The 22829-nt window shown below is 42.7% G+C and overlaps 1 protein-coding gene across 4 annotated transcripts in view; it reads left to right on the top strand.

Moving 5' to 3' along the window:
* Positions 1–4260: 4260 nt before the first annotated feature.
* Positions 4261–22829, top strand: part of LOC136114500 (vasculin-like) — a 64143-nt gene continuing 45574 nt past the window's right edge. For 2 of the 4 annotated variants that reach the window (XM_065859856.1, XM_065859853.1), the window contains exons 1-2: positions 4376–6391; positions 7189–7263. The gene's annotated coding sequence lies outside the window, so the exon portion shown is untranslated. The other 2 variants (XM_065859855.2, XM_065859854.1) reach the window with 2 other exon arrangements.

Raw genomic sequence — 22829 nt, 5'->3', positions numbered from 1 at the left:
AATCAATAATCGAAGAAGATGATTAAAGTGAGAATCCATTGTCTAAAGAAAAGGATTCTCAAAGGGGGGAAGAACAGTGTGAATGGAGTTCATGAGTAACTGCATTGAGTATCTTTTAATTTATATTCTATATTCTATATTTATATTTACTAGTAGTGTCTTAGTATTTTGTTATTTTATTAAATTGTATTTATCTCAATCCAAGTTTCTCCCTTCCCTTTTGATTCGCTCCCCTATTTGGGGGGTGGGGGAGGGGAGTGAGCGAGTGGCTATTGTGGTTTTATTGCTAGCTCGAGTTAAACCACAACACTTTGTTACTTAAAATATTTCATATTGTGAACATGCAGCTGAAAGATATTTAAAACTTTGCAACAAGGACTTTTTATTTGAACCATGTTTGTAGTGAGGAATTCTCACTGTGTTTGGGATCTGAATGTACAAATACTACTTTGTTGAGAAGAACATACATTAGAATTGGGATTTTATTATTAATATTAGGTGGCCTTTTTCTTTCTAGCTTTTAAATATTGGGCTCATTGCATCTGAAGCTTTCTGGATCAAATCTGTATTATTCAGATTTTAAACCTGTTATATGAAAATTTTGATTTTTGTCCTTCTGCCTGGTCTCATACTTCATCCTGTCATCCAAGTTGGTGCAGTAAATAATTTACTTTTAAATTCATTATACATTTTTCATATTAAAATGAGTTCTAAGACTTGTATTTAAATATTAATGGTTAGTATTTGGTGGGAGATAAAATGTTTCTGGTTTTATTTCTTCTACCTCAACAGTTCCCATACATTTTTCAGTGTATTTATTCGATGCTTTCATATAGTGATATAGACAGTCCCTGAATGTGGAATGAGATATATTGCTTCACATATCTCATAGTCTGTAGTCTGATCTACACCAAACTGAACCTTTAAATTGCATATATTATTCGAGAATACTAAATTTGGATGAAAGTGCTAAATTAGTTTTTCTTCTCTTCAAACTACTCAGAGTAATTCTTAGCTTTATGGTTAAATCTCGACTGTTCTCTAAATTCTGTGTGTTACCCTTTGCTTATACTACAGTTCACTGAAAGGACTTTTAAAAACAAGTGAGCATCTGTGGGAAAAATCTTGGACTACTTTTCCATGTTTGCTTAACAGAAGAGAGCTGTTCATATGGAGACTTCTTTTTTTTTCTATATTAAATTCCAACTTAAATGTTACCATAATCTCCTATAGTAGTTTTCTACAACAGACATGTTCTGCTCAGCCTACCTGGTTTCAGTAGCTGGTTTAGTTCAATTTAGATAGCTTTAATGCTCTCACCCTCTTCTGTGTTCTACATACTTCTGAAGATCCATGTACAGTTTGGGGTCAGAGGACCAAATAACACAGTTTACAACAAAAATAGCTTTAGCTGTGCCAATACCAGGTACAAGAGATCCCAAAACTATTAACCCTGATCCCCAAAAATCTACATAATCATCACATTTTGACTCATATACATGCAAAAAAGTGTTTTTCTCGTCTTGCTCTTCTTTGATCTATTATCATAGATACATTGGGCATTAAGAGAGTTAATCATCCCAAAATACACAGTCCTCCAACAGCATTAGAAGGAATTCCAGGCCAGGCTCTATCTCCACAGATCAAGAATACACCATACAAGAGGTTTTGGGGTCGCTGTCCCACATTATCAATGACACCCCTCGGATCCTTCTGTGAGGCATTACACCATCGAGTTTTGTTTCTATAGTCATAAAGGGTAGCATTAATATTTTGCACTTTTATCCATTCATGCTCTTGTATATTGTTCTGACACTTTTCACAAACCAGCTGGATATATATGATGTTGGTATTATTACAGTTCATTGCAATGCCTTTGCACCGACTGCTATCTTGAAACAGTTGTGTGATGCTGCTGTAGTCATCAAGGGCCATGTCAACCAAGCACGTATGGAATGGGTTTTCCAGAGATGCCATAGCTAGGCATATGGAGTCCTGGCCAGTCATGTTGGCTAAAGTAATCCACATGTTAGTCTTTGTCTGTGCAGCCATCCAAAATGCAGAAGCTGCAGCAATCGTTTTCAGGAAGATAACACAAGTTTCACATTTCGTGCTGGCAACCATTGCGGCCCTTGATCTGTAAAGACACAAGCATAGCCTCTCCCCCAGGTTATCAATTGATGTGGCCTTTTCCATTGACCATTAACTAGTGATTTGACCATAACTAACGTAGGTTCTTTCTAATTTAGCATGGTTTTGGCTCATATTTGCAAAGTGTTTCATCACAGGGCAAATTTGAGCTGCACCACTTAGATATAAATGTTTCATCACATACAATGCTTTTGACAATTGGTTTTATGGTGTTTTCCCTATTTCTCCCCCCTTTTTGTTTAAACAAACAAACACACAAAAAACAAGTTCAGAATCAGATACGTGCATTGGACCTTGACTACGTACTCAGAATCACACATCAAATTTAGAGGTTCCTCCTTAAAAAGCTCTAAGTAATGTAAAGCTGCGCCAAGTTCTGCTAATTGGGTTGAACCTTCAGTAATTTATACAGAATGATGCCAATTGTTATCTTCACGTCAGACCACTACAGCTTTATGAGACTTCCCAGAACCATCAACAAAAACTGTGCAAGTATGTAGGATCAGACCAACTACAAGTATGGTCTGTGACCTGATGTTAAAGACTTGCAGGTTCTGCATCAATTTACATTTAGGCATGCCAAAAGCTGTGCTGTTAAGAAAATCAGCTAGTGCAATTTACAAGGATGTAGATTGCAAATAAAAAATCAAAATTAAATTTCACAAATGGTACATGTATGACAAAAGGATCATACCCTATTAAGACTTAAATTAATTCCCTGCATTTCTTGATCAGAGTAACAATTGGTATATCAGTCTGTTAGCATTCTCATCATACTGTCCCACAATAGCCACAGGTTGTTTCTGTGTTGTAGCTATAAATAGACAAGTCCGCAAGTCCAATTGAATGCAGTCAGTCTGTAAGGTTGTCATAAATTTATTCCTCAAAGTTTCCAACTCCGTTTTAGCTGTCATATTTATTGGATATTGTTTTCCCTTACTGGATCTAAGTCCTGTTTCAGATCTATCAGTGTAGTATTTGCGTTATCGAAACATCGGCTGTTGATACTGGTGGAAATACAGCATTTGAAATTTCCTTGGAGATTTCTCACTTGCACAAGCAGATCTGCACCATCCAAGCAGCTTCTTGTAGGACATGCAACTAAACAGAATTCTCAGAAAATCCAGAATTAAATGTAGGCTCTAAAAACATTTGCCAGTACCCTTTTTAATGATATTTAGACATAATTTTGTATATTTAATTTTTTGTGTAATTAACTGCAAAATAATTTGACTTGCAATGGAAATAAGATTTCAAAATTGTGAAATATTAGTTCAGAAATTTAATTCCCAGGCTGCAAAAATCCATCATTTCTTTCAAAAAAACATATGTTGAATGACTGCACATACAAATGTAAGAGTGGAAATATGTTTAATATAAGTTGAAGCTGTTTTTATCATTTCACTGAAGATGCCTTTTTTGTTGTTGAATGGTGGTTATAGACTCTCTTACTCTCTTTAGGCCCTGCTAGCGCGTGATTTATTTCTGTTGCATTTACAAGCTCTGTTCAGCATCACTGAGGTGCAGATGACCTTTGGTCTCTGCTCTGCCTGCAGCTGCAAGCCTGCTATACCCCCACTGCCTATGCACCTCGCTCACGGGGGCAGCGTCGCTCTCAAAGCCTGTGGAATCAGGGTCACACTCATCGGCCGTTCCTGCCCATGCCCACAGTCAGAGGCCCGCAGAGGTGCCGACACCTGGCCATACGCTGCACACGGCCCTTCCAGCGGCCAGCTAGGGCCTCGCGGCGCCCTCCCAGGCTGGTTTGTACGACCACGCCCTGGGCCCGCGTCTCGGTGACCCGTTTCAGCAATGCAGTGCTCAGCTCGGGCCGCAGCGGCTCATACTGCCAGCCGAGGCTGCCGCTACCTCCCGAGTGCCCACCTTCTCCTAAGACTCTTCTCCTGAGTATCTGCTAGTGCCGGTAAGAGTAACGTTGTAGAGCTGCTCCACCACACTGTTAATTACGGCGGCGCCAGGGATTTCAGCAGGCAGTGCGTGCGCTGGGGATTCCCCTGTAGCCCCCGCGCGGAATGTTCGGGATTGTTCCCGTGACGTCACGGCAAGGGGGTTCCCGCCAGCAGGGAGGGGTCGCACCCTCGGTGGTGGCTGAGAAGCTCCGCCCCGGACGTTCACGGGGTCGCGCCGCTGATCTTGTGAGGCTTGTGCGCGCAGAGGATTGCGGTTCGGAGCGGCGCCATTTTGAGAGTGAGACAAGGGGAAGGGGAGTGTGCGCGTGTGCGCGTGCGTGTGTGCCGCTCTCGCGTCTGGGGCTCTCACGGTTTTTGGGGGGCAGGAGAGGGGTAGTCTGTGTTAAGGGTGGTCTGGCTGTGGCGGGCTCGGGGAGGTGGCGGCGGCGGCGGCGGCGGCGGCGGCGGCGGCGGCGGCGGCGGCGGCGGCGGCGGCAGCAACAACAACAACAACAACAACAACATCATCAGCATCATGAAGAGGCCGCCCAGTTCCTTTCCTCGCCGCGCGGTGAGGCCCGCCCTTGGGGAGGGCAAGGGTAGCTGCCCATGGCGCGGCGGCGGCGGCGGCGGCTGCTGCTGCTGCTGCTGCTGTTGTGTGGGGGTGGCGTGGCTGGTGAGTGCTTGAACGCGGGCCGCGGCCTCCCTGGAAGTCAGGGCAAGCGCTCAGTGCGGGCCGGTGGAGCCTTTCCTGAGGCCCGCCGCGGCGCTGCAAGAGAAAGCCTTTTTTGGGGCCGAGGAGTTGGGGGGTCTGTCCGCACACTTCACAAGCAGGCAGCCCCGAAGCGGTGAGGCTTTCTCCAGGGCTGCACTGGAGGGTTCCCCAGGTGGCTCCCACCGCCTCCCGGGCTTGTTTTCTACTTAAACTCGGTGTCTCTGGCCCAGGTTAGCACCTTCTTCCCCAGGTGCCTTCTGCCGATCTATTTATCTTTTTCCAATAAAATGATAAATGCTCCTTTCTGGTTGTTTTTTATTCTCGGAAATTGGAGACAGGAATACGTTTTCACTGATAGGCTGTTTTCTTCGATAAATATGCATGCTACTTTTTCCAGGATGTGAGTGAATGTTTAACTGAGATGTTTGTACTCAGGTTTGGCTGCCTGGTTGCATGTGTGTTTGTTTTTTAAGATTCAGCTTTATGTACTTGTCTATTTCAATTCAGATTTCAAAAGGCAAAACTGATTTTTCTGGTTCTTTTTCCCGTAGGCAATTTAGGTTACAAATAGGGTCCTGGACATTTGGAACCTTTTGCTTCAGCTGGTAGGAAGGAAAAAAGGGAAACCATCCTGCACCAGTTGCTTCTTGTGAAAGGGGAGAAATATCGGACACTGATCTGGGATTATTTGTCCAAGTGCTTCTTCCTGAAAAGGCTTCTGAAACGATCGTTAGGCATATGAGAAGTGAATTGGAAGTTTGAAGTCATGAGCTTTTTCTTTCTAGAAGTGTAGAGCACCTCACCCTTGGATGCTTTTGTCCATGTGGCATGTATACACGGCTAAATTTATAAAGTTCTGAATACTTGGGCTGCCAAAGTAAAGTGCTGTTTTGTTTTCAATTACTTTTTCCTTCCAGGCAATGTTCTTTCTGAGCCAGAGGTATAACCAGTTTTGTGAACTGGCTCCAAATTAAATGCAGACTGAGTCACTGCGTAGACATTGCTGAAAAGTTTCATGGTGGATATTTTTACCCTTATTTTTTAGATTTTCTGATATAGCCGCCTGTCATTTTGTAGTGAGACCTATTTTCTAAATTAAGTGTTTAATATTAATTTATTTATAATTTTTCTTTTATATTTTAATATTTTTTGTTGAGAAATGTTGTTGCCAATAAGCAATATGGTGGTATCGAGAGAGCTGTTATTTACAAATGCCTCTGTTACCCAAAGCTAGGAAATGTTCCTCAGTTTAGATGTGAAATTTGGATTTTTTTACTTCACAGTTTGTGGTGTGAAAAGTGTATTTATTTCACCTGTAACTGATGCTTCTTATAGTGAATGTACATGGAATAGATGAGAAGAAGCTGTCAGAGGAAAAAAAAAAAAACAAAAAACAAACCAAACTTCTTAAGGCAGAGACTTGGCAGATTTTGGAAATAGCCTTGTGTAATCTGTAAGCAACAAGGATGGGTAGCTGATTTCTGTGAGATCAAATCTATGTCAAACAGCTATAAATGTAGTATTGATAAGAACTCTGGATATTATCTCAACGAAAACAAACTGGAAAATTATAAGTCACGCAGTACTAACACCTTGTGCAGTCCTCTTGGATTAGGTAAGTGTTGTAGTGTTCATAAATCAATTTACACTTCACTAAACATTTTATCAGTAGAATGGTTAAACCAGTAACTTACTGTCTAGAGGATGTTGGTTTTTTTTTTTTTTTTTTTTTTGGAGAATGTTGAAGTGAGCTTGCAGAATCTAATTTTTACTTGCTGTTTTTAATAATTAATGGAATATTTTGAAGAATTTGAAGAATACATGTATAACTACAAAGATAAATTTGTACGTATGAGTGTGATTTTTTTTTTTTTTTTTTTCTTTGGGGGGGGGGGGGTGATTAAAAATATGTACATCTAGACTAAAATCTGTAGGTAACTTATCCTTCATGTTAGTATTGTGATTTTAACAGTGAGTCGTTATACTTATTGAACAAGTCTGCTGGTTGGCTTATGCATCCGTCTTTCCATTTGCATTAGACATGATAATGTAGCACTGTTTTTTCTTTCCACTGTTCTTTGTCTTTTATGGGAGCCAGATATTTATTACCAAAATTAATGTACTACCTATGCAAACTGGCTTTTTAATGTATTGATATTTTAAGGTTGGGTTCAGAGTAACTTCCTGTTCTGTAATGGGAATGAATGAGTCTGATTGGTCTGAAAATATACCATAATACTCCCCCCTCCCCTTTTTTGGAAGGATTCAAAACAAAATATAGTGGTGAGCCAACCAATTTTACGTGTTATTGTTAGATATATTGCTTCTCCTTTCCCCCTGTAGTGGTTAAATGTTTCTGAAGATATAGTTTAAAGGTTGAAATTAATATATTTACAATATATTTTTTTCTAGGTTTGCTTTTAGCTGAATTACTCCCGCCTCAAAGAAAATTAAGATGGACAGAACAACTTAATTCAGAAGTCTGTGGTAATTTTAATAAGTTCTCTCTCCACTATTTTACCATTATTCTTAAAGTTTTAAATAATTTAATAATTATTTGGTAAACTGTAAACTGAGTGTCTGGTAAAGGTGACGCTTTTACCTTAGTCGTGACCTTTTCCAAAATTTTTCAGAGCTTCTGCAATACTGAAGTATTAGTGTAATAGTGAACTAATGAAAAAAATGGTTTTCTGTAAGGGCACTGCAAAGATGTTTGGGAAGATGGCTTGTGTTAAAGCCTTGTAGAAAAGTAATTTTAAGCATGTGAAACTGTGTCTAAAGATTACTACAGTTTGTTGTCTGTTTTTTTTTCTTCCCCTCCCCTGTAACTTTTTATTTTGACCATAAATTAAAGACTTACACCTAAATAAGTATTTTTAAATTCTTGGGTTCACTGAAGAAGTTCTATTCTTTGTGTTGTCTTGTCAGTACATAAAAGTTGACCTGGCTTCAGTATTTTGCTTTCTTTGAATGGCTTTGCTGTTTTGTTATTTTAACTTTTACTTCAGTTTTGTTGTTTTGAAAACATGGAAACTGTGCGATGTGAATAGGAGTCTGTTTCTCTAAACCAGGGGTGTCAAACTAATTTTCAACAGGGGGGCACATCAGCCTTGCGGTTGCCTTCAAAGGTCCAAATGTAATTCTAGGACTGTAGGAGTAGTTACATTTATAGTCCTAAAATTACATTCGGCCCTTTAAAGGCAACCGCGAGGCTGATGTGTCTCCCAGTGAAAAAGAGTTTGACACCTGTGTTCTAAACTCTTGTGGCTGTGGCTCTTCTACATGGAATCTGAGTGTGACTGGGATTGACTGAATGAACTGAGCCACATGTGAAGGAACCAAACTAACAGAAAAATCTTCCTTGTTCTTTTAGTTGCATTAGTCTGTTTTGCTTGAAAACACTTGGTGAATGGGAAGAATTCCGGTGTGTCTATTTTATCAGATTTTGTCTATTATATGGCCATAAACATAGTAATACAAGTACTACTAAAATCACAGAGAAAGTGATGTCTGTCTTTTTTCAAGCTATTAGCTTTCAGTGCTATGAGACACTTTTACCTCTTGACAAGAGATTCTCACTGAAATCAAGGAACTGTATTCCTTCCACTTACTGTTTTGGGTGACATCTTTATCTGGACTGTTTATCTTCTGGATGTTTTGAAGACTTTGCTTTTTAGCTTTATTAAATTAACTCTTTACATCTTTCTGGTTGCTGGTAGGATAATTTTTTTCTTTTTGCCATGTTTGCGCTAGGCAAGTGCAATTGTTCTGATTTGTATGTGTATTTATTTGACACAGATTCAGGCATGTTTTACAGCTGTGCCCTGAGGAAAATACGTACTTGGGTGAAGACCACTGAGGAGAAAATGCCTAGCATGCTGGTCCACTTCAATTCTGTCATCAGTTTTTTATTTGTATAATGCTGACAGTCTGCTAAGTTTGCAGACAACTATGAAGATAAGCTCCTGAGATCTTATACTTTAAGCCTTGATGTAAACATAGTTTTTGTACTGGAATAACTGGCAGCAGCTTGGCTCTTTTACTGATGCGCTTATTCTGTTAGAATCCTAAAATGGGTACATTTGTACTGAAAAATTGCCTTGAATGGTGTAGCCTGCTCTGCTGTGTGAAAAAACTGCTGGTGGAATCTTCTAAGTGCAAGCAGAGTTCAAACTTGCAGCAAAGCTTAAATGGAATTAAATCTGTAAAATTATATAAAGAATTTAGCTTTGTTAGCACTTCACAAGCTGATGTAGAATCACAGAATCATTTCAGTTGGAAGAAACCCTCAGGATCATGAAGTCCAACCATAACCTAACTATAGCACTAAACCATGTCCCTAAGAACCTTGTCTAAATGCCTTTTAAACACCTCCAAGGATGATGACTCCACCACTTCCCTGGGCAGCCTGTTCCAATGCCCGACAACCCCTTCTGTGAAGAACTTTTTCCTAATATCCAATCTAAATCTCCCTTGGCACAACTTGAGGCCATTTCTTCTTGTTCTGTCAATTGTTACTTGGGAAAAGAGACTGACATCCACCTTGCTACAACCTCCTTTCAAGTAGTCGTAGACAGCAATAACGTCTCCCCTCAGCCTCCTTTTCTCAAGGCTAAACAGCTCCAGCTCCCTCAACCACTCCTCGTAAGACTTGTGCTCCAGGCCCCTCACCAGCTTCATTGCCCTCCTCTGAATTCTCTCTAGTACCTCAATGTCCTTCTTATGATGAGGGGCCCAAAACTGAACACAAAATTCAAGGTGGGACCTCACCAGTGCCGAGTACAGTGGCACAATCACTTCTCTAGTCCTGCTGGCCACACTATTTCTGATACAAGCCAGGATGCTGTTGGCCTTTTTGGCCACCTGGGCATACTGCTGGCTCATATTTGGACAACTGTCAATCAACACCCCCAGATCCCTTTCTGCCAGGCAGCTTTCTAGCCCTCTACCCTGAGCCTGTAGCATTGCCTGGGGTTGTTATGACCCAAGTGCAGGATCCAGCACTTGGCCTTGTTAAGCCTCATCCAATTGGCCTTAGTCCAATGATCTAGCTGGCCTAGATCCCTCTGTATGGCCTTCCTACCCTTCAGCAGATCAACACTCCCACCCAATTTGGTGTCATCTGCAAACTTACTAAGGGTGCACTCAATCCCCTCATTCAGATCATTGATAAAGAGATGAAACAGAACTGGTCCCAATACTGACCCCTGGGGAACACCACTCATGACCAACCATCAACTGGGTTTGGCTCCATTCACAACAACTCTTTATCCATCTCAGAGTACACCATCCAGGCCATGAGCTGCCAGCTTTTCCAGGAGAATGCTGTGGAATATGGTTTCAAAGGCTTTATTGAAGTCTACACAACATCCACAGCCTTTTCCTCATCTACTAGTTGGGTCCATTTGTAGGAGATCAGGTTGGTTAAACATGACCTGCCTTTCATAAACCCATGTTGATTGGGCTTGATCATATGGTTCTCTTGTATGTGCCATGTGATGTTACTCAGGATGATCTGCTCCATGACCTTCCCTGGCACCGAGGTTAGACTGATAGGTCTGACAAGTTGCCCACAGATCCAGCGGGGCTCCTTCCTTGGTAGGCTCACTAACCAGCTGCGTCAGGAAGTTGTCTTCCATGCACTCCAGGAGCCTCCTAGACTGTTTTCTCTGCTGTGTTTTACTTCCAGCAGACATGTGGTAAGTTGAAGTCCCCCATAAAAACAAGGGCTAGTGATTGGGAGACTTCTCCCAGCTGCCTGCAAAATATTTCATCTGCCTTTTCATCCTGGTTGTGTGGTCTGTAACAGACCTCCACAAGGATGTCCACCTTGTTGTCCTTTCCCTTGATTCTCACCCATAGACACTATCATCACTCTCATCAAGTTCCAGACAATCAAAGTCCTCCCTAACATACGTGGCTACCCCACCTCCTCTCCTTCCTTGCCTATCCCTTCTGAAGAGTTTATAGCCATCTATTGCAGCGCTCCACTTATGAGAGTCATCCCACTGTGTTTCTGAGATGGCAATTATATAATAGTTTTTCTGCCTCACAATGGCTTCCAGCTCCTCCTGCTTGTTGCCCATGCTGCATGCATTCCTGTAGATGCACTTCTGCCAGGCCATTGATTCCGCCACCTTTTTCTGGTGAGAAGCCCTAGATCCTTTGTGGCCAACATTAAGTGTTTCCACGGTTTCTGACACATCAACAACCCTCGTCTTTCTCTTACTGCGTGGTTCTCCATCCTCTGCCTCCACTGGGACGGCAGATGGAAGGGCCTTGCTAGCACTACCCTCAAATGCTGGCATGTCGCCCTTGGGTATGCCTCTGCCACACCTGGTTTCCTTCCCCCTTCAAATCTAGTTAAAAGCCTTCTCAATAAGTCCTGCTAACTCCTGCCCCAGGATCGTTTTCACCCTTTGAGACAGTTGCATCCCATTTGTCGCTAGCAGGCCAGGTGCCGTGTAAGCTGGCTCATGATCAAAAAACCCAAAATTCTGACAGTGACACCAGTCCCACAGCCAGATATTGATCTGGTGTGTCTTCCTGCATCTTTCCTCATTCTACCCAGCAACTGCGGGGATAGAGGAGAACACTACTTGTGTTCCTGATCCCTTGACCATGCGTCCCAAGATCCTCAAGTCTCCTGATTGTCTTTAGTTTTCCCTTTTCAGTTTTGTCACTGCCTACCTGAAAAATTATTAAGGGATAATAGTGTGAGGGCCTAACCAGGGCAGGAAATTTCCTTTTTATGTCTTTAACCCTGGCCCCAGGGGGGCAGCAGATTTCCGTAAGAAGTGGATCAGGCCTGCATATGGGGCCTTCTGTTCCCTTTAGAAGGGAGTCTCCTATGATGAGAACCCACCTTTTTTTCTTTGTGGGAGCTGTTTTGATGGAGGGTGCAGGTCTGCGGCACCTTCAACTTAGCGGAACCACCTCCTTCAGTGTTGTTGTTTGGTTCCACTTGCAAGGCCTTATGCCTGTTTTGCAAGGGAACTTGGGAGGATGGGGTGGTCACAGTAGGGACTCTCCTTCTGTGCCAGGCAGGAACTTGCTGCCATTTCCTCTTATTCCTCAAGTCGATGCATTCCACATCCTGAGCCTCATGCCTGTTGACCAGAGGCACCTGATAAGGTGAGGTGGGTAAGAGGGTGTTTCTCCTGCCACCCCAAGTGTGGACTTTCTTCTGTTCATCCTTTTCCCTTGACCTGCCTTCTTCAGTCAGGCAGGGGAAGGATACAGGAATTCCTTGATCTTTGTTTCTTGCTGGTGGTCTTACCTGCCCCTGGGAGGCCAGAGCTTGATGCCACCAGTTGATTTCCTTTTCCAGCTCCCTGATGCTTTTCAACCTTTCCACCTCCTCTCTCAGCTCTACTATCAGGCTCAGCAGGTCATCCACCTCACACAACTGTTTTCTTTATTGCCACTCCATACCAGTGAGAGGCTCTGGCATTCTCTGCAGCCTGAGGTCTGGGTGGCTGCATGTTCTCATGGCAGCTCTTTCTGAGTTGCTGCCTCCTTCCTGTTGAGTACAGAGTACTTATCTTTGCCCCGAGTGGATACCATAGTTGGCTCCTTCTGTGAGGGCAACAACAACCAAGTGAGGTAAATAATTTGAGCTTGACGAGCTTCCTTGCCCTGCCTGCGTGAACTGCTTCATCCCTGTTTGCTGCGCTTCTGGTCATTTGTGCTCCTTAGGAAGGTGTTTAAATGTCCCCCAGTTGTTCCTGGCAATGCCCCTTCCAGGTCAGCCTCTCTCATGAGATCAGCTGCTTTCATGGTGATTCTCTCAGCATGACCGTGGCTCTGCGATCTCCTCCTTGTCTTTTCAATCCATGCCCAGCCTCAGCTCTTACTGTAGCCCCTGCTGTGCACATCGATGTCACGGTCCATTCGGTGATGGACTCGTGATGGTTCACTTACCTTGATCTCGAGGCGCAAAATTAAGACAACCAAAATGCCAAGGGGTTATTATTCAATCAGTGTTACTTTATTATTTTGCCTGTAAAGCGGCATGCGATAGCGAGAGAGAGTAAGAAAAGGGAAAAGAAATGGGGAAAGAAAAAAGGAAAACAAAGTGGGAATGAGGATTGCTTTACCACCAGATGAGTTCCAGAGGCGTCCCTCTGGTCTCCGGTCCCGTGGAGTCCTGCCGGTCCTCCGTCGTGGGTCGGGATCCTCTGGTGGGGAGATCTCAACAGTATCCATTTGGGAGTCATCTCTTATGCATCTTCACCCCCCCTCGCTTCCATTGTTTGAGGCCACTCTCCACCTTGATTTCGCAACCCAGGCTTAAACTGCGCAGGCTTGAAAGATCCATACTTTCTTTTGCCAGCACTTACGTGGCCAGCATTCAGGGGTCTTTCTCTGGTCCATTGGGTGACCTCAGGACCTCTGGTGAGCTTCTGGGCATGTTGGAGCCATAAAGGACTCAGCACTCCGATTCAATGTGAATCACGCAAAGCCATTTATTACAGAAACAAGCCTCCTTATATACGCAACTATTCTCTAATCACGCGTCCATGCTTCAAGCATGGATTCACTAAATGAGTATCACGGGCAGTCCACATGCTGGAGCCCCACCGATGATAGGTCCGACGACTCACGCCATGCTGAGGCCCTGTTAATGAAGAAATGCCCTTCTTTCTCACAGCAGATTCTGTTCTCAGCTTCTCAAAGTGGCCTTGAGATTCCTTTGGGCCTGACTAATTCAACAACATATCTCCATCTAATGAAATCCCTCCACATGGGCATGCTCCTTTTCCTTGGCCATTGTTTGAGGGAGCAGGTGGGGGACAGGTGTGACTGAGGCTGCAGGTGAGAACACATCTTCTGGACAGCAGCTATTGTCCCTGGGTCGAATAGATCCTCATAACAATCCTTTTCAGGAGGCGGGGACTGGTTTGGACGAAGCAGCAGGCGAAGTCCATACAGCAGCCATTGTAAGCAGCAGCCCCCCCAAACTGGAGAAACCAGTGCAACACAATGTTTCTCCTCAGGCCTCTCTCCAAGTCATTGTCCATGTGTTCTTTCTGTCAGGGCCTCAGTTCTCTCAGTTCCTGATGGCGACGGTCAGGCAAATCTTCAGACTGACTCTTACAGTCAGTTCACCACATTTGAATCTCTTGCGGTTGCTTTGTAGTTGCTGCTCTGTTCGTCTCTTGCCACTGACTGTACTTTAAGCCCTTTTTTTTCCCCCCCCCCTCTCCATTCTTGTGAGATTTTTCTGTTTAACATATATGGATAAAACAGTTTGACAGGGATAGTTCATCAATAACGTCTGGGGAAGTTGCTCTTAGTTCTTAATTTTATTTTAGAACTAGGTGTAAATTCTGTCCTGCAAGGAGAACTATTGGCAGACCTTATTATAAACAAACTTGAAAGAGAATTTGCATGCTTTTTGGTTTGTTTTTTGTTACTTTGTGGTCTTGAGCATTAGTATTACACAGTGACTGATGTGATGATGCCCGATGTTGTGCTATCAACTCTTCCACAATCATCTCCTTTCATATTTTGGGTAAACGTATTCTGGGAAACAGCTGAAATTATATAGAATTGTTTTTCTGCTTTGCGTCAGTCTTTAATAGTAAGACCAGTTGCGCTTCAGGTACCCAGCCCCCTGAGCTGGAAGAAAGAGATGGGGAGCAGAATGAAGCCCCAATAATCCAAGGGGAAATGGTTAGCGACCTGTGACATCACTTAGACAGACACAAGTCTTTGGGCTCAGATGCGATCCACCCAAGGGTTCTCGCAGAGGTGCTCACCAAGTCACATTCAATTATTTATAAGCAGTCCTGGTTAACCAGGGAGGTCCCAGTTGCCTGGAAGTTGGCAAATGTGATGCCTATCTACATGAAGGGCCAGAAGGAGGATCTAGGGAACTACAGGCCTGTCAGTCTGACCTTGGTGCTTGGGAAGATTATGGAGCAGATTATCTTTAGTGTCATCACATGGCATGTACAGGACAAGCAGGTGATCAGGCTCAGTCAGCATGGGTTTATGAAAGGCAGGTCCTGCTTGACTAACCTGATATCCTTCTATGACAAGATGACCCACTTAGAGGATGAGGGGAAGGCTGTGGATGTTGCCTACCTAGACTTCAGTAAAGCCTTTGATACTGTTTCCCCTCAGTATTCTCCTGGAGAAACTGTTTGCTCATGGCTTGGATGGGCATACTCTTTGCTGAGTAAAAAACTGGCTGGTAGACCGGGCCCAAAGAGTTGTGGTAAATAGAGTTAAATCCATTTGGTGGCTGGTCACAAGTGATGTTCCCCAGGGCTCAGTATTGGGGCTGGTTCTGTTTAATATCTTCATCAGTGATCTGGATGAGGGGATCAAGTAAGTTTGCAGATGACACAAAGTTGAGTAGGAGTGTTGATCTGCTGGAGGGTAAGAAGTCTCTACAGAGAATGTGGGCTGAGGGCAACTGTATGAGGTTCAACAAGGTTCCTGCACTTGTCATAACAACCCCATGCAATGCTATATGTTTGGGGAAGAGTAACTGGAAAGCTGCTGGGTGGAAAAGGACCTAGGGGCATTGGTGACAGCCAGCAGTGTTCCCAGGTGGCTAAAAAGACCAATAGCATCCTGGCTTGTACCAGAACTAGCATGGCCAGCAGGACTAGGGAAGTGATCATCCCTCTCTAATCAGCACTGGTGAGGCTGCACCTCAAATCCTGTGTTCAGTTTTGGACATCTCACTACAAGAAAGACATTGAGGTGCTGGAGTGAGTTCAGAGAAGGGCAACTAAGCTGGTGAAGGGTCTGGAGCACAAGTCTTATGAGGAGCAGCTGAGGGAACTGGAGGTGTTTAGCCTGGAGAAAAGGAGGCTGAAAGGAAGTTGTAGCAAAGTGGATGTCAGTCTCTTTTCCCAAGTAACAAGTGATAGGACAAGAGGAAATGGTCTCAAGTTGTGCCACGGAAGGTTTAGATTAGATATTAGGAAAAACATCTTCACTCGAAGGGTTGTCAGTCATTGGAACAGGCTGCTGTCCTGTCCCACCAGGTGGGATTAGGGATGAGTTAACTCTGAACGCGCTACGCATCCTGTCTCACCAGGTGAGATCAGGTGTGAGTTAACTCTGGGTATTTCTGCATGATAATGCAAAGTGAATGACAGACAGTCAATTGAGAGGTCCAATTCAATTATGAATTTACTAAAAGCACTTGGTGGAATACAAATTACAGCTATTAGTGGCTTGGCAAAAGTATATTATTATATCACAAAACTCAGCAAGGCTTTAGCAGCAGAACTTAAAATGATATTACCTTTATATGGTCAAAAAGAAGGAAAAGAGAGAGAGTGAAGGAAAATTAAGATATCAGAGAGAGAGGGGGAGAGTAAGATATCACCGCTCCACAGGTCCGTTGGTCCTGTGATGTCCTCTGGAAGGAGGTGGACGCGTTAAATATTTTGGTACACGCCACCACCTCATGTCACATGTAAGGTTGTTTTATAACCTAGTTCACAGTACTGACCAGAAATGAGTTGTTTGGCCCATCAGAGGTAGCTGTTGGTTCATGGTTTCTTCTAGTAATTGGTTGTCTGAAAGGTGGTTCATCTCTGTCATCCCAGTTAGGCCATGAGGCCTTCACAGTGACACTGTTAATTGCCTCCATCTTAAAAATCTATGTTTCATTTCACAAAACCTTGGGAAAGAAAAGATAAGGTGTCTGTCTCCACAACCATCTATCTTTTCTGCTCAAAGTATCAAAAAGTAGATGTTTAAGGCATAACATAATCCTTTGTTTTAATTGGGATGGGGGGAGTGCTTCAAGGTTGTCACAGCTGCCCAGGGAAGTGGTTGAGTCACCACCCCTGGAAGTTTTCAAAAGACATGTAGATGAGGTTCTTAGGAACGTGGCTTAGTAGTGGACTTGGCAGTGCTAGGTTAACAGTTGGAACTGGTGATCAAGGTATTCTAAGACCTCTCATTAACTTTGGCTCTTTGTAAAACATTTTCTGAAAGATCTTTTGATTTTTGTTACAATAATATTTGATTCACAGAAGTGATATAAACCCTATTGCTTGTGAACCATATCTATATACAGAAAGGCGAGCATATGATAAGGATCAGGGGTTGAGATGTTTAGAACACCAGTGTCCCACCAAGTCTGCTGACATTCTAGATCCTTATGCAAAACAAAAGTAGTGAGTGCACTTTAGTTGATTCATCTTTACATAAGGAACTTGAGCCCTAAGTAGAAATGAAGGTGGTTTTTTTCTTAGGTATTTTGGTTTGTTTTTGGTCAGTCACTGTAAAGCTAGGTTTTAGGGCTGTGTCTGTACTAGAGAACGTGTTGGCTTTTTATGGTTAAAAAATTGACTGTTACAGTTTGATTCCATACACTTCTCATACCCTGTCATATTGTCACAGAGGCACCCCAAAGTCAGTTTTAGGCAGAAAACAAGTTCCAAAACAGACTTTATTCTAGCCAGAAAAGTGCAGCCAATAAACCGACTAGAAACAGGGTTTATACAGTTAGCACTCCAACAACGTAAAATACAGGTTCAGATATCAATTGAGGATATTATTGGGGTACAACAACATAAGAATAATGAAGATCCACAGCGTGCATGCATACACTCACAAGAAACAAAACCAGAGCTCTCTGACTCCAGGGTACCCACAAGAAATAATCATTCGCCTGGGTTAGGCAAGGACTCATTCAAGGATATATCCAGTCAATAACCACTCACCCAAACAAGGAGGTGAGGCACTCTCAGTCCCGGGAATTCTCCTTAGATGGCATCCCAGTCTAAGGAGAGGGCTCCAGTTCACAGACCTGCTGCTCCGAGATCACTCCAAGTAGTGGGGGGGAGGTGGCTTTGGTGGGAACCCGGTTTTATAGTCTAGTCAGATCTGGCTGTGGGCACTACAGCATGGTCCAGAAGCTTTGCAGCTACTCTGGGCACCTCCTCTGCTAACGACCCTGTCAATTGACTGAGGGTCCTACCCCTCCTGTCTCACCAGCTGGTGGAGGTGAAGTCACCCTGCCCCGGGGTAGGGGAGGATGCGACTATCAACGCCTTGGTACCACCCTAGGTGTGTAAGTGGGGACAGGCACAGTGGGGCACAAAAGGTGTTAAAAGAGCCATCAACTGCCCCATTGAAGGCTCCAGATCTCAGGGGGATGTGCAACTGCCACACATACTCATGTCATAAGAGTTTTGGAGGTATTCGAATTTTCAAATTTAGTGGAGGACTTTGTCCCATCCTGAGTGTTCTGCAGGAAGCCTTAGTTCTCATACTTTTTTTTTTTTGAGGATGAGGCAAGAAGATAAATTAAAGAAAAATGAATGGATATTTTATTATTCCTGATTTTCCACTGTTAGAATACTCATCAGAACAGTTCTGTATTGGATGGTGGAGACAGTGAGACTAAAACTGGAGATTTTACTTGTTCTGCAGTAGCACAAGTTGAGAAAGAAGAGGCTTCAGCTTAATTGTTTGGAACTTGAACCAGTGGGAGAGAAGACGTTCAAAGGTTCAGCTCCCTTTCCTTTTACTGGAGGTGTGAGTCTTTGACAATAAATTTTAGAGAACCAAAGTACTCAAGAGAATTACCCAATCCAAACTTAACCTTGTTTGTAAATTATCATATGTCTGTAAACCCTCTTCTACATTGAAATGTAGTGGGGGGATGACATACACATTTTCCCTTTAAAAGTGTTAAAATGTTCGTTATAAAGATTGAAGCTTATTCTTTTGTTATGGCTGTGCATTTACATGGAGAGAAAATAAGGGAAATAAATAATCTTTAGCTCGAGTAGTTGTCACACTTTTGCAGCAATTTGTGATCAGTAGAAATGTTTCCATTTTCAAAACCTCCTTAAAGGTTGGGTTATAGATTGAATATTTTTTTCTCTTTTATTAACATACAAATTATGGATAGCAAAATAACAACTTGAAATTAACTTGTTTTGCTTTGTTCAAACTAAGTGAATGACAGAGTAAGGAAGATCTCTATTATGCTGTGTTTTTGAAGGGGAATAAAAATTGACATGTATAGGGTTTAAACAAAAGTATTATTTAAAGCTTACACTTATCAACTTCAAATTAGCACTATTCTTGACTAGAGATAACAGGGAAGGATATTTTATCACAAGCAATTTTCAGTTTAAAAGAAAAGGTGGGTTTTTTTGTGGCAGAAGGAAAAACTTGTGATTGAGTAGATTATCATAGTGGTCTGCTTGGTTGAGAAAAATCCTGAACATTTCTGTTTATGAAGAAGAGAGACTGTGTAGTCTGATGGTTAGGATTTTAGCATATCGTTTCTTTGCCTAATTCAGAGCAAAGCTTTGTAGTTCTATGGCTGATGCAAAATAGGTGAAGTCAGCTTTTGAAGCTGGCCCAAGATGGGAGAACTGAAGGGTCAATTTATTCTGTACCTCCATTATTCCAGAGTTGCTCTGTTTTAGTGCGAACTTTGCCTGCTGATGATGCTTCTTCAGGAAAAAAAAAATGACCTTGGCAAATGGCTTTTTCTTTTAGTTGTTGTGAAACGCAGTAATTGGTATTTGGCATATCTCTGATAGTGAACATTCAGTTTTAATCTCCCCACAGAAAATTGTGTGCTTCCCTTCTTGTAGGTGGCTGCTCTTTTTCTAAGATGTCATACAGACTTGTTTATTGAGCCTCTCTGAAATTTATATATGTTTGGTTTGTCTTCCTGACTTAATGAGGATGCCATACACTTGCTGTAGCTCATTACCAAGGAAGCAATGCAGGAGTAGCAACAGCCTTGAGACACTGAGTACTTTATAACCTTTTATTTTTTCACTGTCATAACAACACTCTATTATATTTTGATTCTGATGGCTTACAACACCATTGTTAGGGAAGTTTATTTTCCCTTGTGTTGCTTTTTCCATGCGAGAGACGGAACATGACACACCAATGTGATGTTCACAGAGTTCACTTTATTGTCGACCGGGCTAGCTTTATAGCAAAGCTGCCTTGTCCACGCACGTTGCAACAATGTGATTGGTTGTAACTCGTGCTATACAATAATGTGATAGACTGCATGTACTGTCCACGGGCTCTGCACGCCCCTGTCTGGGGATTGCTCATTCATTGTTACCTTCTAATGGGGCTCCTTTCGTTTCTTTTGTCTCTGGCTTCACCTCTCAGCCAGGCTGGTGCAACCCCATCCCCCCGGGGCAGGGGGGGGCTCTGCCACTACATCTCCCCCTCTTTTATTTAATATAATATTAACAATACACCGTGTCATGCTTTAAAGACAGTGTGAAATACAGGGTAAGAACATTAAGGCTAATACAATTACAATTAACAATAACAGACCTCTTTTCAATATTCCTTTTAACCAAACAAGGCATCCAACCCAAAAAACCCAACATCTTCTGTTATATTCATGTTCTGCATATCTTTTATCGTTTTATCTTTTAAGTTCAAACGACACATACAATCAAACTCTTCATAACTGTGACCATGGCCAATAACAAAAAATTAATTGCTGTTCTGTTTTACAAAGTGGTATTCTCCACATTGACTACATCTGTTGCTAAAAGTGATAACACCTCTGCGGTTAAGGGTTATCATCATTGCAATCGGTTTCTTCTTTGTTAGCTAGCCAAGGTCTCACCCACTTTGCTGGGATCCATGAATTTTTATGGTTACCTGTGGAAACACAAGCATATCCCCTTCCCCAGGTTATTAGTGACATAGGACCTTCCCATTGTTGTGTTGTCGGATTAAACACACTAACCTTAGGTACATTTTCGGAAAAATCTTTGACGTTTTTGATATGGTGCATAACAACAGGTTCCATTTCAGTCTCACTTTTAGGATTAAGCCAGTTCAGCACATACAATGCCTTCATCAAAACCTCTTCTGGACTCACACGAGTTCTCGCTTGTTTTTTCAAAACAGACAAAAGATTTTTCAAGGTGCGGTGTGTTGGAACGATAAAGGACTCAGCATTCTGATTCAGTGTGAATCACGCAAAGCCATTTGTTACAGAAACAAGCCCCCTTATATATGCAACTGTTCTGTGTCCACGCTCCAAGCATGCATTCACTAATTGTACATCGTCTGTGTTCATGAGCTGTCCACTCACTGGAGTCTCACTGATGATAGGTCCATTGATTTACGTCATGTTGAGGCCTTGTTATTGTAGAAATGCCTCTCTCCCACAGCAGGTCCTGTTTTCAGCTTTTGACTTGGCCTTGAAATTCCTGGCTGGTTCAGTAACAAATCTCCATCTAACAGACACCCCTCCACAGCGGTGTGCACGCTCAATAATTGCATGGCCAGTAGAATTATAAGGGACTCCAAACCGGTGTTGTACCTTCCAGTGGACGAAGAAGGTTGCAAGTGTGTCAGAATGTTATGCGGGACCATTATCTGTTTTGATTTGTGTAGGGACACCCATGACAGCAAAGGTTGTAATAAATGACGTTTTACTGCTTTTGCATTTACTGAGGTCAAAGCTGTAGCCCGCAGCAGTCCTGAACAGGTATCTATGGAGACATGAATGTACTTTTGTTGGCCAAATGGTGGAAATTCAGTAATATCAGTTTGCCAAAACTGACTTGGCTGCAAGCCCTGAGGATTTACTCCCTTTTGTTGGAGAGGCACTATGCGGGCACAATCAGGACAAGCTGCAATAATGGCTCGAGCTTGTTCCTTGGTAAGTGCAAACTGTTTTCGGATTGATGCTGAGGATTGGTGAAAGAATACATGAGCTTGTCTGGCTTGTTCAAAAGAAGATATATCTGTTACTGCCAGAAGTTTGTCTATAATGTTGTTTCCCTCAACTAGACCACCTGGTAGGTTAGAATGGCTTTTTATATGCATTATAAATACTGGTGCTGTCCTATAATCTAACACGTTCCACAAATCTAATAATGCTTCAGACGAGGAGTTGGAAACTCGCTGCAAAAGTGCTCTATGTATTCTTTGTACAACTCCCACAAGATAAAGAGAATCTGCTACCAGATTAATTGGGTAGTTATGCCATTTTTGCGATGCTGCTAAGCGTACTGAGGGCAGTTTATTTTAAGATGTCCTGTCTGTCCGCGAGTAAAACATGCTAGGCCGTGAGAAGAAGGGCTTTGGCCTTTCATTGCAGGCTTAAGTGCTGTAGCCAAGGCCACAGCGTGGGCTTGAGCATGTATTTTTGCCTTTTCTACCTCCTGTTGCAAAATCAGTACCCATGTACAAGCTTCCACCATCTCTGCCAGAGAAGCAGTTTTTCCCAAACCGGCTAATATCCATTGGCATTGGGTGTTTGCATTCATCATGGCCAAGTCTTTCTCCACAGCAGCTTTTGCCTCTGGAGTCAGGTTAGGAGAAGCATCTATAGCTTCTTTTAAACGGTCCACAAACTTCATATATGGTTCCCCAGGATCCTGCTTTATTGTAGAATAGGGTGGCACAGGGTTACCTATATTTGGCAATTCTTTCACTGCTGCCAGAGCAAGCCCTTGTGTTTGCTGCAAAATCCTTGGATGAAGTGCTGCCTGAGTAGCACCATCCGCATATTGTCCATGACCCAGTAATTGGTCCATGCTAGCTAACCGCAATGGATCATCAGCTGGTAAATAAACATTTTCTAATACTGCCAATTCCACCTTCCCCTGCCACTTGTCCAAGAACAGCAGATACCCCGTTGGGGGAAGCAATAACTCCATCAATGCCTTAATATCTGTCGGAGTTAGTACTTGCCCCTTGAAAAATGAATTGATTAGCTGCATCACATGCTTATTATCCATACCATATTGCATAACTGCACTTTGCAATTGCTTAACCATTTTCCAGTCAAAGGGCGCCCACTGCCTTTGTCCTCTGTTATCTATGTGCACTGGCATTGCTGTAATACTACCAGGTAACATGATCCCTTCAATGGTTGCATCCCTGATTACCCCTTGCCAGCGTTGCCCTGCATTATAAGAGTGATCTCGAGGAATATTACTACCCTGATGCACGGGGACAGTACCCAAATTATCATTACTATCACTGCTATACAATTCCCTTGTGTTTCCCTGTGGATCAGTGAGTCGACGCATATTCGCAAACCAATTTTCTTA

Source organism: Patagioenas fasciata, chromosome W, assembly GCF_037038585.1.
Source record: "Patagioenas fasciata isolate bPatFas1 chromosome W, bPatFas1.hap1, whole genome shotgun sequence".
Classification (NCBI taxonomy): domain Eukaryota; kingdom Metazoa; phylum Chordata; class Aves; order Columbiformes; family Columbidae; genus Patagioenas; species Patagioenas fasciata.
The sequence above is the reverse complement of the archived record's forward strand: the minus strand, read 5'-3'. Positions and strand labels throughout refer to the sequence as shown.